This window comes from Halichoerus grypus, chromosome 3 (assembly GCF_964656455.1).
Source record: "Halichoerus grypus chromosome 3, mHalGry1.hap1.1, whole genome shotgun sequence".
NCBI classification, from domain to species: Eukaryota; Metazoa; Chordata; class Mammalia; order Carnivora; family Phocidae; genus Halichoerus; species Halichoerus grypus.
Window position 1 is genome coordinate 68,474,576 of NC_135714.1, and position 27,352 is coordinate 68,501,927.

The window sequence follows — 27,352 nt, forward strand, 5'->3', positions numbered from 1 at the left end:
CTTGCCCTTGAGCTATCTAATTCTGTCCCAGGCATCTCCTTCCTCTGCCTCCATGAATTCCTTTTGGTCAGAACTACACTTTTCTTCCCTCCAGGCCCTGTCTTCTTTTTACTTGCTTTATTCCCACTTACCTGGGAGTTTTATACCAAACATATGGGACTAAGCAATCTTTATACATTGCACTTTCCATGTACCTGATATTTATCATATCTAGTCCCTACTTATGGGTTATAATGGCTTTTATGTTATAATTCCTATTTATTATAAACTCTTCGAAGAGGACAGCATATTAAATATCTTTATATTCCCCACAGTGTCTTCCTTAGTGCTTTGCAAATAATAGGTGTTAAGTAAACATCTAATGAATGAATAAAATTGTAATTATGACTTGTATTTAAAGATGGTCATTGTGTATAACATGGAATTGTTTTGTTTGTTGCTGTTCTTTCCTTTATTTTTTTTCCTGTTAACAAATACTTGTTTTGGGGCACCTGGGTGGCTCAGATGGTTAAGTGTCTGCCTTCAGCTCAGGTTATGGGGATCGAGCCCCACATCGGGGTCCTGGCTCAGCGGGGAGCCTGCTTCTCCCTCTCCATCTGCCTCTCCCCCTGCTCATGCTCTCTCTTTCTCTCTGTATCTCTGTGTCTCAGATGAATAAATAAAATCTTTAAAAAAATACTTTTTTTGTGTGTGTGTTTTGTTTATTTTTTATTTATTTTTTTATTTTTGAGAGAGAGAGAGAGAGTGTGAGTGGGGAGAGGAGCAGGAGGAGAGCATCTCGAGCAGACTCCATGCTGAGCATGGAGCTGGACGTGGGGCTCGATCTCATGACCCTGAGATCATGACCTGAGCCAAAATCAAGAGGCAGACCCTTAACTGACTAAGTCACCCAGGTGCCCCAACAATTACTTGGTTTTGGCCTAGAGCTTCTCATTGTAGATACACAGACTTTCAGGACTGAGTGAAATTGCTCTGTGCCTCATTCTTCAAGCACCAGTTGGGAAAAATCTATACTTGGAATAGTCCTTTCCTGTCTACCCCCTGCATGCTAAGACTGAGGCAGGTGGTGACAGGCGGCCCTGGAAAGTTCACTAGGGACTATAAGACAATGACATAAAGAAAATGTCAAGTGCCTTATAAAGTTATCTTCAAAGGAATCCCAGTGCAGGCCCATGCACAGTGCGGACATTGCGTGTCCTTGCTGCTTTGCCAGTCAAGCTGTACGTGCTCGTTTTAATAATGCTGGGGAGTTCTCTAGAGACAATGACATTGTCAGTTTGTGAGGTTGCATAATAAAAATGCTTGAAACTCATGCTGATTTTTAAAAAATTTTTTATTGTTATGTTAATCACCATACATTACATCATTAGTTTTAGATGTAGTGTTCCATGATTCATTGTTTGTGTATAACACCCAGTGCTCCATGCAGAACGTGCCCTCTTTAATACCCATCACCAGGCTAACCCATCCTCCCAGCCCCTTCCCCTCTAGAACCCTCAGTTTGTTTCTCAGAGTCCATCGTCTCTCATGGTTCATCTCCCCCCCTTCATTCTTCCCCTCCTGCTATCTTCTTCTTCTTCTTCTTTTTTTTTTTTAACATGTATTATTTGTTTCAGAGGTACAGATCTGTGATTCAACATTCTTGCACAATTCACAGTGCTCACCATAGCACATACCCACCCCAAGGTCTATCACCCAGCCACCCCATCCCTCTCATCCCCCACCACTCCAGCAACCCGCAGTTTGTTTCCTGAGATTAAGAATTTCTCATATCAGTGAGGTCATGTGATACGTCTTTCTCTGATTGACTTATTTTGCTCAGCATAACACTCTCCAGTTCTATCCATGTCATTGCAAATGGCAAGATCTCATTCCTTTTGATGGCTGCATAATATTCCATTGTGTGTGTGTGTGTGTGTGTGTGTGTGTGTGTGTGTGTGTGTGTGTGTATACACACACCACATCTTTATCCATGCATCTGTTGATGGACATCTTGGCTCTTTCCACAGTTTGGCTAATGTGGACATTGCTGCTATAAACATCAGGGTGCACGTGCCCCTTCGGATCCCTACATTTGTATCTTTGAGGTAAATACCCAGTAGTACAATTGCTGGATTGTATGGTAGCTCTATTTTCAACTTTTTTTTTTTTTTTTAAGATTTTATTTATATATTTGACAGAGAGAGACACAGTGAGAGAGGGAACACAAGCAGGCGGAGTGGGAGAGGGAGAAGCAGGCTTCCCGTGGAGCAGGGAGCCCGATGCGGAGCTCGATCCCAGGACCCTGGGATCATGACCTGAGCCGAAGGTGGACGCTTAATGACTGAGCCACCCAGGCGCCCCTGTATTTTCAACTTTTTGAGGAACCTCCATACTGTTTTCCAGAGTGGCTGCACCAGCTTGCATTCCCACCAACAGTGTAGGAGGGTTCCCCTTTCTCCGCATCCCCGCCAACATCTGTCATTTCCTGACTTGTTAATATTAGCCATTCTGACTGGTGTGAGGTGGTATCTCATTGAAGTTTTGATTTGGATTTCCCTGATGCCGAGCGATGTTGAGCACTTTTTCGTGCGTCTGTTGGCCATTTGGATGTCTTCTTTGGAAAAATGTCTGTTTATGTCTTCTGCCCATTTCTTGATTGGATCATTTGTTCTTTGGGTGTTGCGAAACTCATGCTGATTTTAGTCAGCTTTGTAGATCAACAGTGATATCTATAATGACAGGTAAATTAAGTGGAATGGAAAGATTATAGCCAAAAGGTGATAACAATAATGGAAACTAATAAAGTGACTAAACAACGTACTGTTTTCATGTCAACAAGGAAGCAATTTTCTGGTATTGTTCTAGGTATAAGACAAAATTATGGACTAGATTGTACACATTTTCTCATAATTTGGTTTTGTGTTGTTTTTTTCCTCAGACTCCTCTACTTCCTATTTTTACTTCCTATTTGTGTGTGTGCATGAACATGTGTACACATCTATGTACTGTTTACTTTGCTAAGGGTTTCTGAGGATTTAGGGCTCGGGTTGCTTTTGAATAGTTGCATAACACATAAGTTAGGAATTGCATTCTTGGCAGATTTAAGTTAGCAGGAAGCTAGGTGACTGTGAGTTGCATCAGTGGCAATTGAAGCGCTATAAAAGTGGGCAGTAGACTGTTGATGTGTGCATTTCTGATGTGGTATTTCTGTACTCAAGTCCAGAACGATTGTCCTCCCAGAGGTCATGGAAAAGCTGGGGCAATTAACTTCCTTGTGTATCTGGAAGTCTTCAAGTGATGGTTTCCTGAGTCAAACCGTAATATCTAGGGGAGATAGGGGTATGCAAGTAATCTGGGGACTTTTACCCACTTGAGGCACACATGAAGCCTATAATGGATTTCAGTAAAAACAAACAAAACTTCACGGAAATCCCAGTGCCATGCCAACCCTGGGAACTTGAATTTATAAGGTATATATATGATCAGATCCGCTATTGAATCTGAGCTAGAAAACTCCTCTGAAGGAGCTGTTTATTCCTCCTAATTAAACGAACTGTTCTGTAGTTAGAGACTAGTCTGGAATAAGTCACACTGTATACAAGAGCCCTAAAACAAGGGTTATATGGGGCTGAGGAAGGAGTGACGGTTGCCATCATTGTGAAGAGATACTATGAGAAATGTTCTACCTTAGACCTTGGGACTTGCTGCTCAGAACTTGCCAAGTTGCACATGAAAGAGATTTATTATGACCTTATTTTGTACCCCTGATTCTACCTGCTTTCAGCCAGCGTTCCTCTGTCTTAGAGCTCTCACACTGATGTCCAGTTTTCTTGCATCCAGCCACCATTGTGTTGGCCCTGCTCCCAGGGAGTCTGGTGTTAGAAAATCCCAGTTGTGTTTAAACCATTCTTGAGGATGCTACTGAATCCCTTATAGCACAAGGCTATGAGAGTTGGGGTAAAAAGATCCAATAGGAAAATAATGAAAGCTGATTATTTCCTATAAAAATAGAATATTGAGCGGCCTTCCTTAACATAGTCAACAATTATGTAGGTAGTATGCTACTGTCCATGATGTTAATTCCTCAAGATACCAATTTCTTCTGTCAATGCCTTTGACCCCCATCACTAAATTTTTGTGTCCTTTCCTATTCTAAAGGATAAGGTGAAACTGTATATGAAAAAAGAAGGCTGTTTGAATAGGCAAGCATGGTAACATTAGATTTTACTTCATGGTGGTATATCTGTTCTAGGTAGCATGGTCACATGATCTCGTCAAAATTCATACTGCATGCAAGATCCTTTGAGAATTCAAGAACTAGTGTAAAGGAAAATATTCCTTTGCAAATGTCACTATTTCAGTTGCCCGTATCTTTACATGTTGGGAAAAAGATATTTAAGAAACTGAGTAAATTAGTGTTACATTTTGCCAAGTGAATCCTATTTGAACAACAAAGGTTTTTTCCTTTGGAACTAGAATGGTTCTCTAACATCCTTCTCAGTCCTTCCCTATGCCCCCCATTAACCATGCCTTCTCTTCTAGACATGGAACATCTATGACTATCTTCCCTAATGTTGGTGCCACACTTCTTTGATACCCTTTGCATTTGTCCTTACCCACCAATGTTTTTCTTTCTTCATCTTTTTATCCTTTTCACCCCTGTACCATAAACCTGTCTTACTTCATTCATGGTGGTGGTATGCAGAGCTAAACCAAAACTATTTAGTTGACATCAAATTATTAACCAGCTCATCTTAATTGAGCAACTACTGGTGATCTATTAGTGTCTGTCCCTAAAGCACTGATTCCCAAACCTGAGTCCTGGGTTTTTAGGTAACCATAAAAATGACGTTGTTCATTAAACAGCTATTTATAATTTAAAATGTTTATCTGAAGCAGCATACTTCCCTCTTATAAGACTGCAAGGCTGAACCATAGTTTAGTTTTGGCTGGAGATATATAAATTCTTTTGGTAACACAGATGATCTCATATGGATCACATATTCTGACTGTATGCATTTTGGGAATATCTTACTGCATATTTAGCTATGTTTTTGCATAGTAAAAATGGGAAAATATTTTAATTATTACTTAGTACAATTTGCTTTGGTACACACTGTGTTTTAAAACATGGAATCTGATGTGGAGGGGATAGTGAAAAGTAAACATGTGATTAAAATATTGGTAAATATCAGTTCCATGGAAACTAAGGTGGAAATACCGAGCACAAATATGTGGGCTCTCTTGTCCTTATTTCAACCAAAGCAACTACAAATCTATCCAAGATATCCATAATATTGGAAACATTTATTTTCTACAGATTTGGGATGTCTTTGGGGACATTATATTCATCTCTGCTTCTAGACTTTATGAACACTTTGTAGTATTAGGTTTCTGAATAAGTGTTGACTGAAGAGAGTATTCTGAGCCCATAGGACCTTGAAAACCAATGTTTTAGAGAGCTCTTATTTGTCTTAGGCTCCCAGAAGTGGAGCAGTGCATTGTTATGTGGGCTAGTCTGAAAGCACTGTTTTTCTCCCATGGTTCCTTACTCAAATGGTCATGGGCAGATGGTTTTCTAAAAAATATTCTTCAAAATCATTGTGGTAAATTCCATTTAAAAATGTAGAAGGATCTAAGGAAACAGTGTCATGATGATGCAATTTATGATTTTGAGGAAAAGCCATCCTTCCACAGAAGTCTGCTTCACATAAAGTATAACCATGGTTCATTAGAAATTGATTGAGAAACTGTTGCCATTTGTTGAGAGCCACACTGTAATGGATGGGATGTTCTGCTTCCATTTTATTTTGGAACATAAACTGAGGCATGAAAATATAAAAGAATTCCTTTTGTTCAGTGAACCTCTTGAATCTTTATATAGTCTTCTTCTTCTCTCTCTTTTTTAAAAGATTTATTTATTTGAGTGATAGAGAGCAAGTGAGTAGGGGGAGCGGCAGAGGGAGAGGGAGAGAGAATCTCAAGCAGACCGCACTGAGTGCGGAGCCCAACATGGGGTTTGATCTCACCACCCTGAGATTATGACCTGAGCTGAGATCAAGAGTTGGCTGCTCAACCGACTGAGCCACCCAGGTGACCCATAGTCTTATTACTCTTGCTGACACATTTCTGTTGTGTCTCCTTTTCATTAGTAAAGAGGGATGGCCTATTAATATAAAACAAACATTTTGGAAAAATCACATTTTGTTACACAATGTAAAAGATAAGAATGTGATAAGAATGCCAAAGCTGGATCTCCCTGTATACCTCTCTCCTTTCATCACGGCTCTTTGAAACAGTGGCCATCTCAGTGAAATCTAATTCTAAGCTTACTTAAAAAATTAGGAAATACTGTTTAAAAAGAAAGTAGTAATGGAAACAAAGGTTTGCTTCAAAATATATAAAGTGCAATTCATAAGCACATGATTATCACCTATACATCACCTAACATAAGATTTCAAAGGGTCCTCTCTCACCTGTGTGAAAATAAAATTGTTGACAATCTTATGTTTTTGTTTAAGCTTTTTGTTTTGGAATAATTTTATGTTTACAGAGAAGTTGCAAAGATAGCACAGAGAGTTCTCATGCACCCTTCATCTAGCTTTCTCTAACATTAGTATTTTATACCCCTGTGGTACATATGTCAAGACTAAGAGATTAACACGGGTACCTTAATACTATTAACTGAACTCCACAGAGTTTATTTGGATGTCTCTTTTTCCACTAATGTCTTTTTTTCTTTTCCAGGATACATTCAAGGTTATCGCATTGTATTTAGTCGTTATATTTTGTTAGCCTCCTCTGGTCTGTGACCGTTTCGTAGTCTTGTTTTTCATAATCTCGACTCTCTAGTGAAATTTATCATGTACAATATTTTGTTGGCCTACAAGCTTTATATTTACCAAAAATTCAAAGAAGATTTTTCCCCAATTTTTGAATTTTAAATCCTTCTCCTTCTACAGATCCAAGTTCTTTTGTACTCATTTAGATAAAAGTAGTTTTAGTTTATTTGTTTTGTTTTGTGGCATGTTCATTATTTCATTCCCAGCCATGGTCAGTTTTTCTCTCCCCGGGAATGTTTAATTCTTTGCTCAACTAGGAAATAGTGGGAGGCTGTCTTCTGCTTGAAGTTGTGGACCAAAATCAAATCTCTTCTTAGAGAAAAAAAAACTGTCTCCTGAAGAAATAAAGAAATATCTGACAATTGTTAAAGTCTACCTCAGAAAATAATGAACAAAAAAGTATTGTAAAGAGCTGTCAAGAAGAATTTGAGTGTGGAGATAGATTCCCACTTCTAGTGAACGTTTGGTGTTAATCAGTTTGAAATCATCCAGAGATCTGCTCAGACATAACATGACTCCAGCTAGTATAACACTAAGGGAACATGTGATGATATTTATACATAGAACTATAGTATTTTTATAAATGGTTTCAATGGATTCCTTTGTGTCTTGCCTTGTGTTTGGCATATTATAGGCCAGTCATCACAGCCCACACATGATATGCTAGATGGGGAACTTGAGCCAGCAGCTCTCTTTCTTTCATGAGTTTTTATCCAACATTTAAGGATAGCTAAGGTTTTAAGACTATCACCACCACTGTTACTTAAACTACAGTTCCCAAAATTGTGTGACTCTTTTCATAAAAATGCCCATCAAGCAACTAGTTCTCATCCCCTGCCTTACCCTGTGGCAGATGGGCAACATTATTATTAACATGAAAACCAGTCATTGATTCAGAAACATTATGTTAGTGAGAATGTGGCTTTTTCCCCAGGCAAAAGCACCATTGGTTTCCTTAATGGGACCAAGGACTGGATAAAAAAAAAAAAGTCCTGGGTCAGAATCAGTCAATAGGTCATGTTTTGTTCACATGTGATCCAGAGCAAGATTCAGTTCAGTTTAGGACTAATTGAGTAAAAAGAGTGTTACTGCCGAATATTGCATAAGAAGCAAACTCTTATTTCATTTTACCTTAATGATTGTTCTATGATGAGTAAATCTAAGCTTCACATTTACACAAATTAATACAAAGAAACCTAAGAAATCATGTCCTCAAAAACAGTATATTTTAGCCATTTGTTTTCAATTCAATGAATGCACATGTTCAGGAACTTTGATTTCCTCTTTGCGTAAGTTTCCTTCTAAGGAGGTATATTCACTCTCCTCTGTGATACTTCTTGTTTATTTTTAGATAAATGTTTTATATTTAGCCAATGAATGTCGTATTTAAAAATGTTAACTGAGTATATACTGTCATATCCTTGGATTTGGTGAGACACGTGGATAGAGCAGGATTCAGAACTACTGGATCTACTTACTGAAGTTGGTTGAGCACTGAGGTAGTTGATAATCCATAGAGGTCACTGGTTAGGGGATCAATCTGGCGATCAGGCAGAATAGCCAAGGATTTCAGCAATCTCTGGTCACAATCGATCGGTAGAGGGAGGATTACATGAAGTAGTGTATTGTTGTAATAAGAGGATCTGGTTCAATCAGAAGGAATTGTGTGGAAAGGGAGCTACACTTAGATTGAAGATGAATTTAGCAAACAGTGTGTCTGGAAAGTCTGTACTTAGACATAAAGACTTAGTTATTATTGACACAATGGATGGTAGGTTAACACCTGGGAACTCACAACAAAGGACGAAGACAGAAGTTCAAGCATAAGAATTGGGATTCATAAGACTATGCATGAGAGAAAATTAGGAATTGAGAAAAGGTAGGAATCTCTATTTCATATCTATGGAGCATGTGCTGGTTCATGACCTCTGAGAGAGAGTTGTCAAAGCAGAATTAAAAGTTTGAGAATTTTACTTGAGGAAATGGCTGTGTGGGAGACAATGGGAGAGGGAGTTGCAAAAGTCTGGGGTGGCCATTAGACTAGATACAAATCTGACCCTGACGGTTGGGTAGAAGTGCCTTAGTCTACTGTGCACCCTAATGAAGGCTCCACGAGGCTGTTTGGGAATTCTCAAGCCGGTGTCAACCATAAGAGACCTTCTGTTTCTCACAAGAGGGCACCTGCCCCACTATGCCTGCAGTGCTCAGTTATTGGTTTGAAGGGGCCTGTGAGAAAGTATGGCCTTGGTGTCAATGTGGCAGTGGGTTTCAGAGCACGACAACTAAAACTCTTGGTCAGTTTGTTCTCTCTGTAGTTGAAAGACTAAGAAGCACATCCTTATGAACATCCAAGTGTATTTCATCAAGAGTGATTTGGTGCTCATCCCAAACCATAGAACTGTGGCTCTGACTTGAACTCGTTTTAGAAATTGGGGATGGAACTGATTTTATAAGGGGAAGTCAAGTGATCCACACTGGGGAGAGGAGAATAGATGTGGAGTTTAGGAACCAGTTTGACTTTGACAGTTACTTAGGGGTGTCAGGGGCTTCTTAGCTTTAGTTTTCTGTCTGTATGTATGCAGTTCTCATGTTAAGTGCTTTTCCATTTTGCAGCTCATTATCCAGTGTTATTAAGAAGTACTAAAACTTGATGAACCATGAGAGGTGATGGACTCTGAAAAACAAACTGAGGGTTCAACAGGTGCCCTCTTGTGAGAAATAGAAGGTCTCTTATGGTGGATATGAGGATGGGTTAGCCTGGTGATGGGTATTAAAGAGGGCACGTTCTACATGGAGCACTGGGTGTTACATGCAAACAATGAATCATGGAACACTACATCAAAAACTAATGATGTAATGTATGGTGATTAACATAACATAATAAAAAAAAGAAGTACTAAAACTTCTCTGTTTCTTTTCTAACAGTTTCACATCAATACCAAAACATTCTGTACAGGTTTTTTTTTTGTTTTTTTTTTTTTGTATATGCACATTTCATGTGTCCCCCTCATAAGATGTATTTTCTAGGCTTAAACATTTTCCCATAAAAGCAGACTCAGAGTTTCTGTAATACACAGTGAGGGGAGAACACCATTCTCTACAGCTGACTCTCATCACAAAGATTTTATGATCAATGTATAACTTAATTGTGTCAGTTAATTCTCACAAACCATTTTGAAGGCTATTAACAATAAAATATTCAAGTTGCTTAAATATTGTAACTAAATAAAACCACAATGTCAAAAGAGAAGGTGATTTAATTTAGAGGTTATTAGCTTTTCTTGTTCCATCTCCTTTTATCATATTACATAGGACAAATAGGAAAATACGGTTTTTCAAACAAAAGAAGTAGTCAAACATCATGATACCCCAAATTGCCTTGAGTAATACCGAGAGCAAATGGGTTTCTACTGATTTTGTAATTATAGATTTCAATGCTGTAGTGTGAAAAGTCTTAAGCCGTATATGGGATGAAGGTCCTAAGGTTAGGAAGATATGTTATTTTTGTGTTAATGGTTCCCATGACACTCATATTGCTAAATGTATTTTCTTAATAATGACTTTTCCTGTTTAAATCTTTCTCTCTGGCCCTTTTTAATTGGCATAGCTTATTCTGTGTGTGGTTTTTTTTCCTTAAAGCTAGTATATTGGATTCAATAGTCAGTAATGAAGTTTTAAAAGTTACCTACCTAGTCCTCAGAATGCTTCAGATCAGATTTTTTGGTGATGTTGCTGTTGCTGAGAGGCAGGAAAGAGGAATTGGTGAGAACAGGCAGGAACACTGCAGTTAAGTTTTAGTTGACACGGACTGCTTACTGAAGTCTGTCCTCTGGGTTCCCTTCTAGGGCACAGGCCGACTATCCGTGCTTTTCTCCTTTCTTTACTCAGAATTATGAGGAAGAATGATAACAGAGGCACCAGAGCACACGGCGATAAATGATAAGCCTGATTATTAATGGATATTGATCTCTTCGGATACCCACACCTACTTGTATAATGTATATATACATCTATCTATCCATCCACTATATATGTCTACACACATATATACATATATATATATATATATTACTTTTAGTCAATTTGGAGAACAAAGGATATAAAAATGGCATATATTGGGAGGTTTCCATGGTTCATAATCTTGGAGAGTTCTATCAGTCATGGTGTTGGTCCTTTCTGATTTAGTATTCATTAGGCTTGGGGCTTCTGACTTCCGCTTATATTCACTTCACGGAGCAGCTTAGCAACTACCTTCATTCTTTCTGACTTGCCTTTATTAGAAAATATTAGATTACATAAACCTTTCCTCTGTTGGCCTTACCTCCCAAATTAAAAATATGGAAAGGTTTTAAGGTATATTCCATGCCAATCATTGGCATTCGTTTCACTGAAGTGAAGGATTTGCATTCCTGAAGACTTGTAAATTGGGTATCACTCAGTTCACTCAGTTCACTATGAAAACACCTCATGGTAGATTTTCACAACAGTGACCACAGCAAATCACAGCTCTAGTATCCTTGTACCTTTGCCTTGTGACTTGTCTGTTCCTTAAAGCAAGAGGTGGAATCTATTTCTACGCACTTTGAATCTGCACTGGCCTTGTGACTTGCTTTGTCTAATAGAGTGTGGCAGAAGTGACCCAGTGCAAGTTCCGGAGCTTAGGCCTACGGGGTCTTACAGCTTTTATTTTTACTTAATTGGAACCTTGAAACCACCATCCTGTGAAGAACCCAGACTAGCCTATTGAGGATGAGAAGTCAAATGCAGGAGAAGCGAGGCTTCCCAGTATACAGACAGCACCAACTGCCATGTGTGAGTGAGGCCATCCTGGGCTCTCCCTCCAGCCCCAGTAGAGAGAGCCATCAGATGGCTGCCCCTACACGAGTGATCCCAAGTGAGATTAAAAGAACTACTCAAATCACAATCCATGGAGCTGTGAGAAGTAATAAGTGATTATTTTAAGCTGCTAGATTTTAGAGTGGTTTTCATATAGCAATAGATAACTGAAACAATCCAAGATAGAGAATGTCATGGATTTATGGCCCCCACCTCCAGGGAGTCTAAGTCTAGGGCTGAGGTGAAATCCAAACTGCCAATCCATAGTTATAAAATTTCTTGTCTCATGTTTCCTTTAAAAAACTGTGTGATTTGGGATTCTGTTCAATGATATATCTATGTATATAAAATTCTTATATATTCCATATAAGAATATATATATATCTTACATATATCTATGTTTATTCTGATCCAGAAATAAATTTAAGAATTTTCCTACCCTTAAATATAATGGATGCTTAAGAAAGATATGTTTTATTTATCCTGTGGAAACATAACTCTCGGCATACGACTCTGTATGCCAGTCTAACATATAGCTATTGAAATGCAAAGTATTAGAAAATAAGGTGATTTAAATTGTCCATCTTTTGTAGTTTTGTCTGAATGTTGTTTCTCTCATCATTTGTGATGTGATAAGCTCTCCTACAGTTTCTCCTTTGTATCCTTGAATAAGGATGAGTCTTAGTTCTCTAATTATGGGCAGTATTCATAAGAGACTCCAATGAGAGCCTCCAGACCTGGTTTTGGCCAGTTCTCTACAGATCTAAGGCTTTGTTTTTTGTTGGAAAGAAAAAAAGAAAAAGGTGACCTGTTCATTTTTGTTGTTGCCAGAGTAAATTAGTTGTTGCCTAGCGACCAGTTTGCCCATCAGCTTCATAAAGCAGGAGGTGTTGCTAGGTAAATCGCTTTACAGTTTCTCAGAAAAGATTAGATTTATCCAAACACATTCTGGGGTTTGGAAAATTATCTTGGAAGCATCAGGGTCACAACGAAAAGTCAGGGAATGAGCTGATTATTACCTTAAGCCAGTTTGCCTTAGTTCTGCTATTACAATATTGAAATACATCCATACTGGCTGGTAAATAGCCACTACTCTGATCCAGATGGGTGTTCCCTATTCCTTGCTATCTCATTCCCTCCCCTGAGCTCACCTCTGCCCTGTACATCCAAAGGATTAGGATCTGGAACCATAAGGCTATTCTTCAGAACTCTGCTCCAGCCATTCTGGTTGTTAAACATTTTTAGTATCACCCTGGAAATGACCATACTATATAGTTCGATTCAGTTTTTATCAGAGTAATTGGGAGAACAGGTAAAAGAAAGTATGAAATAATAAAAAGAACATGAAACTATAATTATCAGTAAAGGGGCTTGTCATGTTATAACTTTAGAACTAACTAGCTGAATAACATTAATCTGGTCAGTCATGTCCACATCTGGATAATGAAGGAATTGATCTATATGATCTCTAAGGTCATGATCAGTATAAATATGTTATGATTCTATCTAACAATCTCCATCATTCAAATTGAATCACATCCTAATTTAGGAAACATATAGTAGTTAATTAAAATATCAAATTGCAATGCTAGTGGGTGGCATATAAGGCAACATAAAAAACAGAGGGATTCTTCTAGCAGAGGCTAATTATAAATCTCTGAGAGAAAAATCAGAAAACTTCCAAGATGGTAAAATAAAGGGAAAGAAATAAGAATGCTAGTTATTGTGCACTGATTCTATTTTGCAAGCATATGGCTCTGAGGTGATTTACAGTTGAATTTATTAAGAACTAATTATAAAATTACAAAGTTTATTAATAAAAGTTAATATAGTAATAGTAAATGATTCTTCCAAAAGAGTGAGGTGGTGTATTTAATAGCTACCACAACCTGATAAAAGATTTAGACACAAAATGGTATATCCGGCTTATTATAAATATTTAATTTAGTGAATATCTTTTGATTAATCTACATAAAGTAATAGTGGTGACTAAATAAAATTTCATTAAAAAGATTTGAAGCTGGATGTCAGCAGCATGGCAGGCTAGAAAACTCCTAGTCCTTGTTCCCTCTAAGACACATCAATAAACAACTAAAAATTGGCTGACCTAACCTTAAAAGAGTCTGGAAAACAGTCAGAAGTCTACAGAAACCAAGTGAGTGCCCAATCAATAAAAAGGCACCTACAAAATGGTAGGAAGTTTTGTGGCATTTTTACTCAACCTTGTCCCAGCCCATACCTGGCATGCTATGCTATTGGTCTGGAGACTGTGGCAGCCCAGTTCCCAGTTCTCTGTTGTGTTAATCTGTTCAGGCTTCCATAACAAAGTATCATAGATTGGGTGGCTTAAACAACAGAAGTTTATTTTCTCACATTTATGAAGACTAGAAGTCTGAGATCAAGGTGGCAGCATGGAAGAATAGTGAACAGAAGGTCCGGGATTTGTGAGAGAGACTCTATTAATTGAGTCAAGGAAAACAGAGAGAAAGGAGCAGAGATATTATTTGAAGAAATAGTGGTTGCAAACTTTCCAAATTGGAGGAAGACATGCATCTACAAATCCAAGAAATTCAGTGAACTCCAAGTAGAATAAACCTAAAGAGACCCACACTGAGACACATTATAATCAAACTCAAAAGACAAAGACAAAGAATGTTTAAAGCAGCCAGAGAGAAGCTACTCATCACATACAAGGATCCTCAATCAAGTTAAAAGTCAATTTCTTAGCAGAAATCTTGGAGGGCAGAAAACAGTGAGAGGATTTATTTAAAGTGCTGAATGAAAATAATTTCAACTGAGAATTCTGTATCTGGCAAAACTGTCCTTCAGAAATGAGAAATTAAAAGATTCCCAGGTAAACAAAAGTTGAGGGTGTTCACTACCACTAGATCTGCCTTACAAGAAATGTTAGAGGACACTATGCAGTAACTTAAAGCCATTCGAAGATATAAAGATTTCCAGTAAAGGGCAACTATGTGGACAAATATAAAATCCAGTGTTCCAGTAATTTTGGTTTGTAACTCTGCTTTTTATTTTCTAGGATTTAAAAGACAAATTCATAAAATAATTATTTATTTATGTTAATGGGTATGCAATGTATGAAGATGTAAAATGTGCATCAATAATCTAAAGTGGGGGATGAGTGGAGCTATGTAGAAATAGAGAGTTTTTGTATGTGATTAAAGTTGAATTGGTATCCATTAAAATTAGAATGTTATAACTTTAGGATGTGGTATGTAATCCTCATCATAACCACAAAGAAAGTATATTAAATATACACAAAAGGAAATGAGAAGGGAATGGAAATGTGTCATGATTCCACTTACATGAAATACCTAGAAAAGGAAAAAAGCTAACATACAGTGTTATGTTAATTTCAGGTGTACACTAACTGGAATTAATATTAAAAAAGAAAATACCTAGTCAAATTCATAGATAGAAAGTAAAATAGGTATCTCCAAACACTATCACATTGAGGATTAGGGTTTCAACATATAAATTTTGGGGCAGCACAAGCATTCAGTTCACAGCAGATGTCAGCACCTTACAGAAGGACTATTTTTTATTTGATTATGTCATTCTAGTTCTTAGCAGAATGCCTTGTTGCAATAAGCTTTAATAAATATTTAAATGAATGAATAAATGAATAAACTAATTCTTCAGGGGACCTTGGACAAAGTGCTTAGTCTATTAGTATCTTAGCTTCTCTATTTTAAAGTCTTCAATCATCTTAAAGTTGTGGTGTTTATAGTGAGAAAATATTTAAATCATTCTCTGTAAAGCATTTTGTTTAGAGCTAAAAACCTAAAGAAACAAATTTTAAAATAGTGTAGAAATTGTATGTAATCATATTTACACTTCTATATTATAGTACTATGTCTATCTGTAATCCTAAATCTTTGTAAATCATTATTTGATAAAAAAGAGCACTCTTTTCTTACAACATCTTTGTTATAAGCTTGAATACTTTTGTTGGCGATATTACCCTTAATTATGTTTTTCTTTATAATATTTAATATGTTTACTTACTTAGTTGGCAATTTGTATTTAAGTAGTTTATAATTATGTAAATCAACATAGTTTGCATAAAAATATAAATCAAGATGGGTAAACACTGAAATGTCTAGTTTTATACAATGTTTATAGATAATAAAGGGAAATTGACTCACTTGTGTCTATTCAGTTTGCAAAGCATCTGCCAAAATGTTGCACAAGGTGTACTGCTGAATAGATATTATGTTTCCTAGTTCCACTGAATTCTCTTGTTGAAAATTTTCATAGGATGCAAACAGATACCTAATTTGCTAATCTATCACAAAAAAAAGAAAACTAGGATTAGAGGTGATGGATCTGCCTGTATTGTCTTATTGTTTTCCAAATCCTGAAAATACATGAGAAATAGTAAAGCAAAAACCTACAATTTAATGAAATTTTGGAGAATTATACACTTTTTAAGAAATTATTTTTTGGTCAGGGCAAAACAATTTTGCAAAAATTAGAAATATCTTAATTTCTTTTGAGGTTATTGGCCCTTTTACTTTCAATATATATGTATGTGTCTTTACATTTAAGTGATTTCTATACTTTGCAAACATGGTAGTTTTCATCTCTAGAAGTTTGATTTGAGTGTATTTTTATATCTTCCGTGTCTCCAATTAACATGCTCAGTTTTTTTAACTTGAACATATGGAATGCAGTTAAAACTGTTCTATTGTCTTTGTCTGCTACTTCTATCATTTGTATAATTTCTAGGTCAATTCCAACTGATTGACTTTTTTTCCTACTCCTGGGTGAAATTTACTTGTTTCTTCACATGCTTGCTAAGTTTTTATTGGATGCTATGCATTATGAATTTTACCTTGTTTGTTGTTGGATATTTTTGTATTCCTGAAATTACTGGGGCACAGTTAAGTTACTTGGAAACCATTTGTTCCTTTTGAGCCTTACCCTTCAGCTGTCAGGTAGAATGAGAGCTGCAAGTATCTAGGGCAGCTTTTTCCCAGTATTAAGGCAAAACTCTTCTAAATACTATAATCAATGTCCTGTGACTTATAAGGTTCTCACTTCTGTCTGGTGGGACCAGGAACTGTTCATGGCTCTGTGTGAACTCTGGCATTTTTTCCCCTCTAATAATTTTGGATGTTTCTTTCCCAAGGCCTTGGGTATATTCCTCACACTTACACTCTGATCAGTACTTAGACGAGGACATGAGGAGGATGCTCCTCAGCTCTTGGTACTCTTGTTTTGGCAGCTCTGTTCTCTCTGAACTCCAGCTGCCTTGGCTTCCCTGAATTCCCAGTGTCATCTCTTATGAATCTATCAGGCATAAGTTCTCCCTCCCTGAATCATCATGACCTGTCAAACTCTAGGCACTAAGTTGAGGCAATCATAGGGCTCACTTGGTTTCCTGTCTGTTAAAAATCACCTGTTTTTTATTGTCTGATGTTCAGTATGTTGAGAATTGTCATTTCATATATTTGACCATTTAAAGTTTTTTTTTTTTTTTTAGAAAAAAAGATAAATTCATCTCCTCCTACTTCATTTTTCCTGGAAGAGAAATTTTCTTCTGGTGTTATTGAAACTACTGGGATCATACAGTTTTGGGTAGAGCATCTTGAAGAGAACAAAGAGAAAAAGTTGCTCAAGTGATGCTTGGGTGGCTCAGTTGGTTAAGCATCTGACCCTTGATCTCAGTTCAGGTCTTGATGTCAGGGTTGTTAGTTCAAGCCCCATGTTGGGCTTCATGCTGGGTGTGGAACCTATTAAAAAAAAAAAAGAGCTCAATATCTGGAGGGAGAAGATGTGAATTTTGAGGATCTGAGTTTTGTTGTTCCTGAAATCTTTGGCAAATATGCTTATGGAACAATGAGAACACAGAAGATAGGTACTTCATTAAACCTAATGGGAAGCTACCTTTCAAAGTGCCCTTTATGAAACATAAATCTGTTTATTCTATTTCTGTGTTTAAATCTCCCAAATGACTCCCTGTTGTAAAGGAATGTAGATAGGAGAGGATGCAGAAAGGCTGAAGGTCTATCATTTGTACTGTATGACTGAGGCCATGTGTATATGTTGTGGGCAAAGCTTGGGAGAGAGTGACAAGAAATGAGGCAGGAGATATGTATGAGGGGTGTATCCTAACATTTGTCTGATATCCCCAAATCACAATACTTCCAAAGGAAATAATTCAAGGATGACTAGCTTAAAATAAAACAGCTACAATTCAGAGCTCAGCTGCCAGAAAATCTGCAACAGTTTTAAAGAAATTAAATTTGTCCTGTAGAAAATTGCAAATCAGTGTCTTCTGAACCTTTAGGGTAACTCTCCAATAGCCTTGGGTGAGACATTTAAATCCATGAATGTCCCTATTCTGTTATATATTTAACAGAGATATGAGTGTCAAGATGAAGTTCTGGAAGGGTGACTAGGGTAACTTCTGGACAACTCTTACTTGAGAACATTATATTCGTGCCTAGCATTTAACACCTCATAAGACTGATTATAGGCTTACTTTTAAGTTAGAAAAGTTTAGCCAACACACCATTAATGATTATAGATCATTTGCTAATTGCACACCATTGCACTGCATGCTGTGAGGCATTACAAAGAAAAGAGAAATCATGATCACAATTGTTGTAACATACATTTCTAGAAGCCTGATATATTCATCTGAAGATATAAGGCAGCAAAGTGAATGCTTGTGAATTACATGAAGGGAAATATTTTACCTGGTTCTATCACAATCAGAACACACCTTTCTTTTTCACATAAAGAATATATCATTAAAAGTTTTGTTCCTAGGCATAATAGAGGCCAAAAATATGACTTGTAGGGATCTTTGGATAGTGAGTTCTGAGCTCTATAGTATGTCAAGCTATAATGAACATCTATCTCTTAAGCTTGTAGACATAATTTAGCTCAAAAGCTGATTTTTCACTGTATGCCTAACCTTTCCATAAAATTTTTTGTTTATAATATATTCTTCAGTGCAGGGCAATGTGAACATAAATTATTTTTATAATGCTTCAAACAATTAATATAAAAACATATTGGGATGATAAACTTAAAGCAATATTGGATTTTATGATTAAATTTTTTTCCTGCATGGTAGCAAATAATGAAGACTCTTATATTGAATAAAAATATACAAATTTGATATGGCAAAACACACTCAGAATATAATTAAAATTATACTATATTATAAAATATAATGAGGTGAATTCAGGATCTGTTTATTGATATGGTTGCCTAAAAGAAAATGACCATTTTAAAGAGTGTGATTTTTAGGTAAAGGGGAATCTTCCAATATTCCTTGATAATCGGGAGTAGCGCACATCAACATACATATTTTTGAGATTGAAATTTGATAGTAAGTGCCAACGATGATTTATTAGAGATGTGGGAAAACCTCAGATTTTATCCTAATAACATGATTCTATATCTAATAAACATGATGTCTATGCCTATGGGACATTAAAACACTGGGATTGCTTTGGTCACTTACGAAGGTTGATGCTCTGAGTCTAAAATACATCTAGTACATAAAATATAGAAAGCCCAACTTAGTGAATGTAGAAAGCAGTAAGTATAAGACTGGACCTCTGTTTTAATAGGGGAAGTTCCTATATTGAAGGAAGTATAATTCTTTTAAATTAAGCAATGCCGATTGATGTGTTTGGGAATATTTTGGGGGAATATTTTGTGCTTTTTACCACTTGTCCAACTCTCTTCTCTTGTGGTTTACATTTCAATAGGCTCTTCATTTCTTAGTAGTAATCTGGCAGCTGCTAGGTTCTTGTTAATGAGTTCATTTGGATGCATACTCTTTCCTTAGTTAACACACGCCAAGCTTTCTCTTCGTGAAGTAAATCTTCTAATTTTGCTTGCCTATATTGGTTGTTGGTGGTTGCTGATACAGCTCCTGGAAATATGCTCCCTGACAATTTTGGATTAATGAAGACTGAATTGCATGTGGTTACATTTTCAGTCAGTATTATAGCAGCTCATATTTATACTTTTAAGATGGTAAGGGACTAGCCTGTCAGAGTCCAAAGAAATTGTGCTTCATTTTAAGGCATCCTTACTAATATCAACAAGGCAAATTTTCAAATAGTTTATTAACATTTTATCCAGAACCCAGCTGTTTATTTAGGTGGGGTTCTAGGGGTGTCTGCCTAGATGGCTCTTTCTTTGCATCTGGGCTTAACTAACTTCTCATCCTTTAGGACACAATTCAGGCACTATCTTGTCCCTAAAGTCTTCCTAATGCTTATTGTAAAGAATGTGGCAATAAACATAGGGGTGCATGTATCCCTTTGAATTAGTGTTTTTGTATTTTGGGGGTAAAAACCCAGTAGTGTGATTCCTGGATCATAGGGTAGTTCTATTTTTAACTTTTTGAGGAACCTCCATACTGGTTTCCACAGTGCCTGCACCAGTTTGCATTCCCATCAACAGTGCACTAGGGTTCCTTTTTCTCTACATCCTCATCAACCCTGTTGTTTCTTGTGTTTTTGATTTTAGTCATTCTGACAAGTGTGAGGTGGAGCTAGAGAGTTTAATGCTAAGTGAAATAAGTCAGTTAGAGAAGGACAAATACCATATGATTTCACTCATATCTGGAATTTAAGAAACAAAACAAATGAACAAAGAGGAAAAGAAAGAGAGAGAAAGAGAGACAAACCAAGAAACAGACTCTTAACTATAGAGACCAAGCTGATGGACACCAGAGGAGAGGTGGGGGGTGGGGCTGGGTGAAATAGGTGATGAGGATTAAAGAGTACACTCATCATGATGAGCACTGAGTAATGTATAGAATTGTTGAATCATCATATTGTGCATCTGAAACTAATATAACACTGTACGTTAACTCTACTGGAATTGAAATAAAAAGCTTAAAAGAAAAAGACTTCCTCATGCCTATGCTTAGGGCCAGGTGCCCTTCTTACCCAGTCTAGTGTCTGCCTCGTCACAGCATAAGTCACCTGCTACCACAATGACCTGTCTACATGTCTGACAGCTTTAGCCGCTAGAAAGTGGATTCTTTGGGGGACAATGGTATGTCTTTCTAATCTAGGATCTCCAAAGCGTGGTATCTAATAAGCATTTAGTAAAAGTTTGTTGAATCAAAGATGGCATAATTACAATTGTTTAAGTTTGGTGAGTATTCATGCCTTTTTTGTGTGTAGAATATTTATAAGGTATGTTTTTGATTATGGGATATGTTTTAGTAGAGTTGGTTGGAGAATATCTTTATCAAGGAGTTTTTCTGGTTGCCAGTTAATCACTTTGGGTCTTTTTTTTCACCAAGATTTTACAGTCTCTGGGTGACCAGGGTGCTACTTCTCAGCCTAACTCTATGAAAGTATTCCTTTAGTGTCTCAGTGTGCTCAAATGATTGTGAATGGTTTTCTGGGTCTTAGAAGTTTTATGGTATTTAAGTGATAACTTATAACTTAAAAACTGTTTTTAAGCATACAAAATCATATTATGTAGCTGATATAGGACTGCTACTCCTCAGAAAGTTTTATATATATATTTATGAGGTTGATGTTCTGAAACTATGTTGCCAATAATAGAATGTATAAGACCCCAGTTACTGAATGCAAAAACTATATAAACTTACGCATGTAATCTAGTAATGACCCATTAAACCAAATACATTTGTTAAGATTGAACCAGTAGCAGAAAAAGTTTCTTTCTTTCTTTCTTTCTTTCTTTCTTTCTTTCTTTCTTTCTTTCTTTTTCTTTCTTTCTTTCTTTCTTTCTTTCTTTCTTTCTTTCTTTCTTTCTTTCTTTCTTTCTTTCTCTTTCTTTCTTTCTTTCTTTCTTTCTTTCTTTCTTTCTTTCTTTCTTTCTTTCTTTTTACTTTTTAAAATACTGGCTGAGTTGGGTCTGCTGCTTATAACTCTGAAGGGTAAGGTAAGAATATGAGTTGAATACTTACCATATACCAAACATCTTACATATATCATCTAATTTAAACCTTATAATAAGCCTATATGATGCATAGATTACTGTCCCATTTTATAGATGAGAAAAGTGAGCATCATAGATGCTCACAATATAGATGTTATGTTTCTTGTTCAAATTTGCAGAGTTAGTCAGTGATGAAGTCTGGTTTTGAAACCAGAAATGTCTGAGAATAATTGGTAATAGATTTAGCACAATAATTGCTCTTGGAACTTCAGCCACTGACCAATTTAATTTGTATACTAAGATTCCTTTCATGATATGGTTAAGAGAAGCAATACATTATTGTTAAAAATACATTATTGTTAGAATAATTTACAGATACTGTAAAGGAGAATTTACCATTATTATGTATAACCTGAGTTTATGTGGATTTGTAAAGAATAATTATACATATTTCTTTTACGTTCTTTTAATCTTTCTTTCTTTCTTCTTTCTTTCTTTCTTTCTTTCTTCTTTCTTTCTTTCTTTCTTTCTTTCTTTCTTTTCTTTCTTTCTTTCTTTCTTTCTTTTCTTTCTTTCTTTCTTTCTTTCTTTCTTTCTTTCTTTCTTTCTTTCTTTCTTTCTTTCTTCCTTCCTTCCTTCCTTCCTTCCTTCCTTCCTTCCTTCCTTTCTTCCTTTCCTTTCTTCCTTTCTTCCTTCCCTCCTTCCTTCCTTCCTTTTTTTAAAAAAATGACTAAGGACAGATGCTGCTTTTCCTGTGGGTGCTTGCACATGTGTAAAATTTCTAATTAGGTTTTCTTAAGTATTAGCAGTTATTTCTCCAGTAGAGTTTATCAGAAGATAATAGAACAAAGAACATTTATACCATTCTTCAGTTATACATATGAAAGACTGAAAGTAAAATGTATTTGATCTGATAATGGATGCCTGCTAACATTTTGGAAGCTTTTCTAATAGAATGCAAAGTTACTAAATGATAGAGAAAAAATATCTTTCAATGACATGTCTGAGGATGGGTAACAGTGCAAATTTTCTTTCTCTCTGGAAAGCAGTTAACAATGCAGTATATAATGAACATTTTCAAAAGATGCCAAGTGAATGTAAATTAGCTACAACTACACACAAGGATAAAGACAGCCCTTAAGTTACAGAGGAAAAAACAATCTATTGGATTAACCTTTGTTTCCACAGTTTTTATAGCCGGGGGAGAGGAATCACACTAAATATTAATAATTTATATCTCTCCCCCATTTGTAATTAGAAGGTTACCAGCCACCATCCCCCATTATCTTTGCAAGTGGTACACCAATTTAACATGTCAAATAGAATTTGTAGGAGCAGCAGTAAGTTAAAAAATAATAAAAATATAAATTTAAATAAGATTGAAAAAAGAGAACTATTTTGATCTGAAGAGTGAAGCTCTAGTCCCAGATAGTACCAGACCCATTCCTTGGGATTGACGCAGGGACAGCAATCCCAGTGGCAGAGCTGTGCTTTATTTAAACATTGTTATTATTTATTTTTTCTTGAAAACGTACATTGCGCACATGGCATCCACTTCGAGGCATATGAAGAGCCATACCCAAAAGTAAACCTTTCTTTTATTCTCTTGTTTCTATTCCCCAGAGGCAACACCATTACACTTTTTTTGAGTCTCTATCCAGATTATGTATTTATTTTAAACAAGGGAATTTCTGGAATGCTCTGTCATGTATATTTCCCTGTGGAACACATTAAGTGCACTTTCCTTTTCTATCTGCACCTTTGGAGTAAATGTGGGATGAAAAATTAAAGTTGCCCAGCAATTCTGTCATCACATGCTTAATATGATATGTAAATTGTTGGCATCTTTGCCCTCTGTGGCCTCAGCTGCCTGCGAATTCCCAGAATAGCAGCAGAATGAATGACAGGTCAGGTCCAGTAGCATATGTTTAATTTTCAGTGAGCTAACATGAGAAAAAAGTATAAGTCTTTGTATTTAATGAAGGCTTCCTGTGCTTATCTCAGCATTATGTTACCTTTCTGGCAGCTAGGTGATTCAAAGAGGAAATTGCGGGTTTTTGTGTGTCTCCTTACATAGTTGCCATGTATGTAGAATGATTGAGGGCCTTACTTTGTGAATGGAAAAAAAAATTCTTGTGTTCCCCGAGAAGCAGAAATCTGTCTCTGCTGTGCCTTTCTGGATCATCTTGGTGGTGTTATAAAGTCTTATTTTCTTAAGCTGCTTTATTGAGGTATAATTGACACGCAGTAAGCTCCACATATTTAAAATGCACAATTTGGTAAGTTTTGGCACAGGTATAAACAGTGAGACCATCACCACAATCAAGACGATGAGCACATCTGTCATCCCCAGAAGTCTCCTGATGCCCCTTGGTAGTCCCTCCCTTTTGCCTTCCCTGGCTTACACCCATTTGCTAACCTGTTTTCTGGCGCTGTAAGTTAGCTGCCATTTTCAAAAATGATACATAAATGGAATCATATAGTGTGTATTCTTTGTCATCTGGCTTTCACTCTGCATAATTATTTTGCAGTTCATCCCTGTTGCTGCATGTATCAGGGGTTCCTCTCTTTCCTGCTCTGTAGTAGTCCATTGTACAGATGTACTGCGATTTGTTCATTCACTGATTCGGGGTTGTTTGGGTTCGTTCTAGTTTTTAGCTTCTACAAATAAGTCTTCTGTGAGCAATTATTTTCAAGTCTTTGTATGGACGTCTTCTTTCATTTTCTTGGGTAAATACCGAAGAGTAGGATGGGTGAGTCATATGATAGGTATGTATTTAATTTCTTAAGAGACTGACAAACTGTTTTTCTAGGTGATTGTGGCATTTTACATTCCCACCAACAGTGTATGAGAGTTCTAGTTGCACATCTTGCCAACCTCTGATATGTTCAGTGTTTCAGTTTTAATAATTTTCATAGGTATTTAGTGGTATCTCATTGCGTTTTTAATTTGCATTTCTCCAATGACATGATATTGACCATCCTTTCATGTACTTATTTGCCATTTGTATCTCTTCCTTGGGGAAGTGTCTGTTCAAGCTATTGCTTTAATTAATTGGTTAATCAGTTAATTCAAATTGTTTTTGTATTAGGTTTTGAGAAGACTTTATATATTCTAGATACAAGTCCTTCATCCAATATGTGATTAGCAAATATTTTCTGTGTGCAAATACTTTGTCAGTGGCTTTGCTCTCATTCTCTTCAGTGTCTTTAAAAAAGCAGACATTTTAATTCTGATGAAGTCTAATTTATTAATTTTTTTTAAAAAATTATGGATTGTGCTGCTAGTGTTATATCTTAGAACTCTTTGCCTAATTCAAGGTCACAAATATTACCTTCTATGTTTTCTTCTAGAAGTTTTTAATTTCATTTTTAAAAAAAGATTTTATTTATTTATTTGAGAGAGAGAGCACTTGAGTACAAGCAGGGGAGGGGCAGAGGGAGAAGCAAACTCCCCACTGAGCAGGGAGCCTGACAGGAGGCTTGATCTCAGGATCCGGGGGTCATGGCCTGAAGGCAGACGCTTAAGCGACTGAGCCACCCAGGCTCCCCTCTTCTAGAAGTCTTTAAATTTAGGTTTTATGTTTAAGTCTACAACACCTTTTGAGTTAATTTTTATATGTGGGTGAAGTATTGAGAAAAGTTTATTGTTTTGTCCACAATACTACTCTGTCTTGATTACTGTGCCTTTATGTAATTTTTGAAACTCCCAAATCTAAGTCCTCAAATTTTGTTTTTCTTTTTCAAAGTTGTTTTAGTTATTTTGGTCCTTTTCATTTGCACATGAACTTAGAATGGCATTAAAAATTTAGTATCTGATTGCTCTTTGCTAGTATATAAAAATATAATTGATGTTTATATATTTTTCTTGTATCCTTTAATCTTGCAAAGCTCACCAGTTAGTTCTAGTAGTTTTCTTTTAGATTCCACAGGATTTTCTACATAGTTATTGTATCATCTGCAAATAAGGATAATTTACTTATTCCTTTTTAATATGTATGCTATTTATTTATTTTTCTCACCTTGCCACACAGCCTAGCACTTCTTTTTTTTTTTTTTTTTCCAGCCTAGTACTTCTGATACAAGTTTCAGTAGAACTAGTGAGAGTAGTCATGCTTGCCTGTTTCTGATCTGAGGAAGAACCATTTATTTCCCCTTCAGTCTTAAAGCTATTTTCATTTTAGTTTGACAGTACTTTAAAGATACCATTCCACTGGGGCGCCTGGGTGGCTCAGTTGGTTAAGCGACTGCCTTCGGCTCAGGTCATGATCCTGGAGTCCCGGGATCGAGTCCCACATCGGGCTCCCTGCTCAGCGGGGGGTCTGCTTCTCTCTCTGACCCTCCCCCGTCTCATGCTCTCTCTCTCTATCTCATCCTCTCTCTCAAATAAATAAATAAAATCTTTAAAAAAAAAAAAAAATCTTAATTAAAAAAAAAAAAAAAAAAAAAAGATACCATTCCACTGTCTTCTAACTTGCATCGTTTCTAATGAGAAACCTATAGCCATGCTCACCTGGTTCCTCTGCACGTGTTGTGTGTTTTTTTCTCTGACTGCTTTTAAGATTTTGCCTTTATCACTATTTTAAATTATTTGATTTTGATGTGCCTCAATAGTATTTTTGTTTGTTTGTTTCTTGTGTTTGGGGTTAATGGAGATTCTTGGATCCATGGGCTTATAATTTTTATCAAATTTGGACATTTTTCAGTCTTTGGTTCATTTATGGCTTCTGTCCCCACCCTTCCTCTTTGAGGACTCTACTTACAATTACATCATACACTTCATAGGCTGTCTCAGAGCTCACCGATGATCTGTTCATTTATTTTTGGTATTTTTTTTCTTTCTGATTAATTTTTGGTGGTTTCTATTGCTATGTCTTCAAGTTCACTGTTCTTTTCTTATGTAATGTCCAATTATTTGTTTATCCCATCCTAGTGTATTTTTCACCTCAGATATAGTCGTTTTCATCACTAGAAGTTTGATTTGCATCTTTTTTATATCTCCCATGCCACTACATTTTACAGATGAGAAAACTGAAGCACATAGAAGATAAAGAATTTGCCCAAGATTTGATGCCAGTATACAAATCCAGGCAGCCTGATCCCAAAGACTTCATTTTTAATCAGTATGTGTTTTCTTATCTTAAATGGTATATCACTATCCCATACTATTCTTTTCCAAAACATTTAGAATAATGCTTGGCACTTAAAAGACATAAAAATTGTTATTGTTGTAGTAAACTATCAGCTGCAAAACTTCGTCAAGTTTCGAAACTCAACTTAGGTGACAGTTCTTAAAAATCTCCCTGGTCCTTCATCACCAGCACAGGCATTTCAAGCTTTTGTTCTCCTTTCTATAATGGTATTACAGAATTGGGTAACTTGTATGTTTCCTTGTATACTGAATGGAGGGTTGGATGGTGGGCTAAATATTTAGGGCACAGCCAGCCTATTTGATGGTCCACGCGTGAGGTGCTGACAGGCATCAAAGAAGAAGCTCGCCAGATACGAGCAAGAAGGAGAGAGAACACGACTTCTCAACACAGGCAGTGCACCATGGATGGGCACTGGGTAGTCTTCAAGGGCTACCTTGGCTCCTTAAGGCTTCTAGAGTTGTTTTATATGATGGCACAACTCCAGAGGGTTCCATTCATGTCAGTATCTATGTGAATAGTAACCCCCTAGAATTGTGGAGTTCACAACCATCACAATGGCTTGCAGCTGCCCTTTGAGGCTACCAGGTATATTATAGAAGAAGATGACTTAAATTGGAACTG

The 27,352-nt window shown here is 36.5% G+C and overlaps 1 protein-coding gene across 2 annotated transcripts in view; it reads left to right on the forward strand.

Moving 5' to 3' along the window:
- Positions 1 to 27,352, forward strand: part of ARHGAP24 (Rho GTPase activating protein 24) — a 750,039-nt gene that overhangs the window by 79,257 nt on the left and 643,430 nt on the right. Inside the window, exon 1 of one of the 2 annotated variants that reach the window (XM_078068885.1) lies at positions 26,682 to 26,701. The exons of the other annotated variant lie outside the window; for it this stretch is intronic. The gene's annotated coding sequence lies outside the window, so the exon portion shown is untranslated. Of the gene's footprint in view, positions 1 to 26,681; positions 26,702 to 27,352 lie in introns of those variants that run through there. 2 annotated transcript variants of the gene reach the window in all.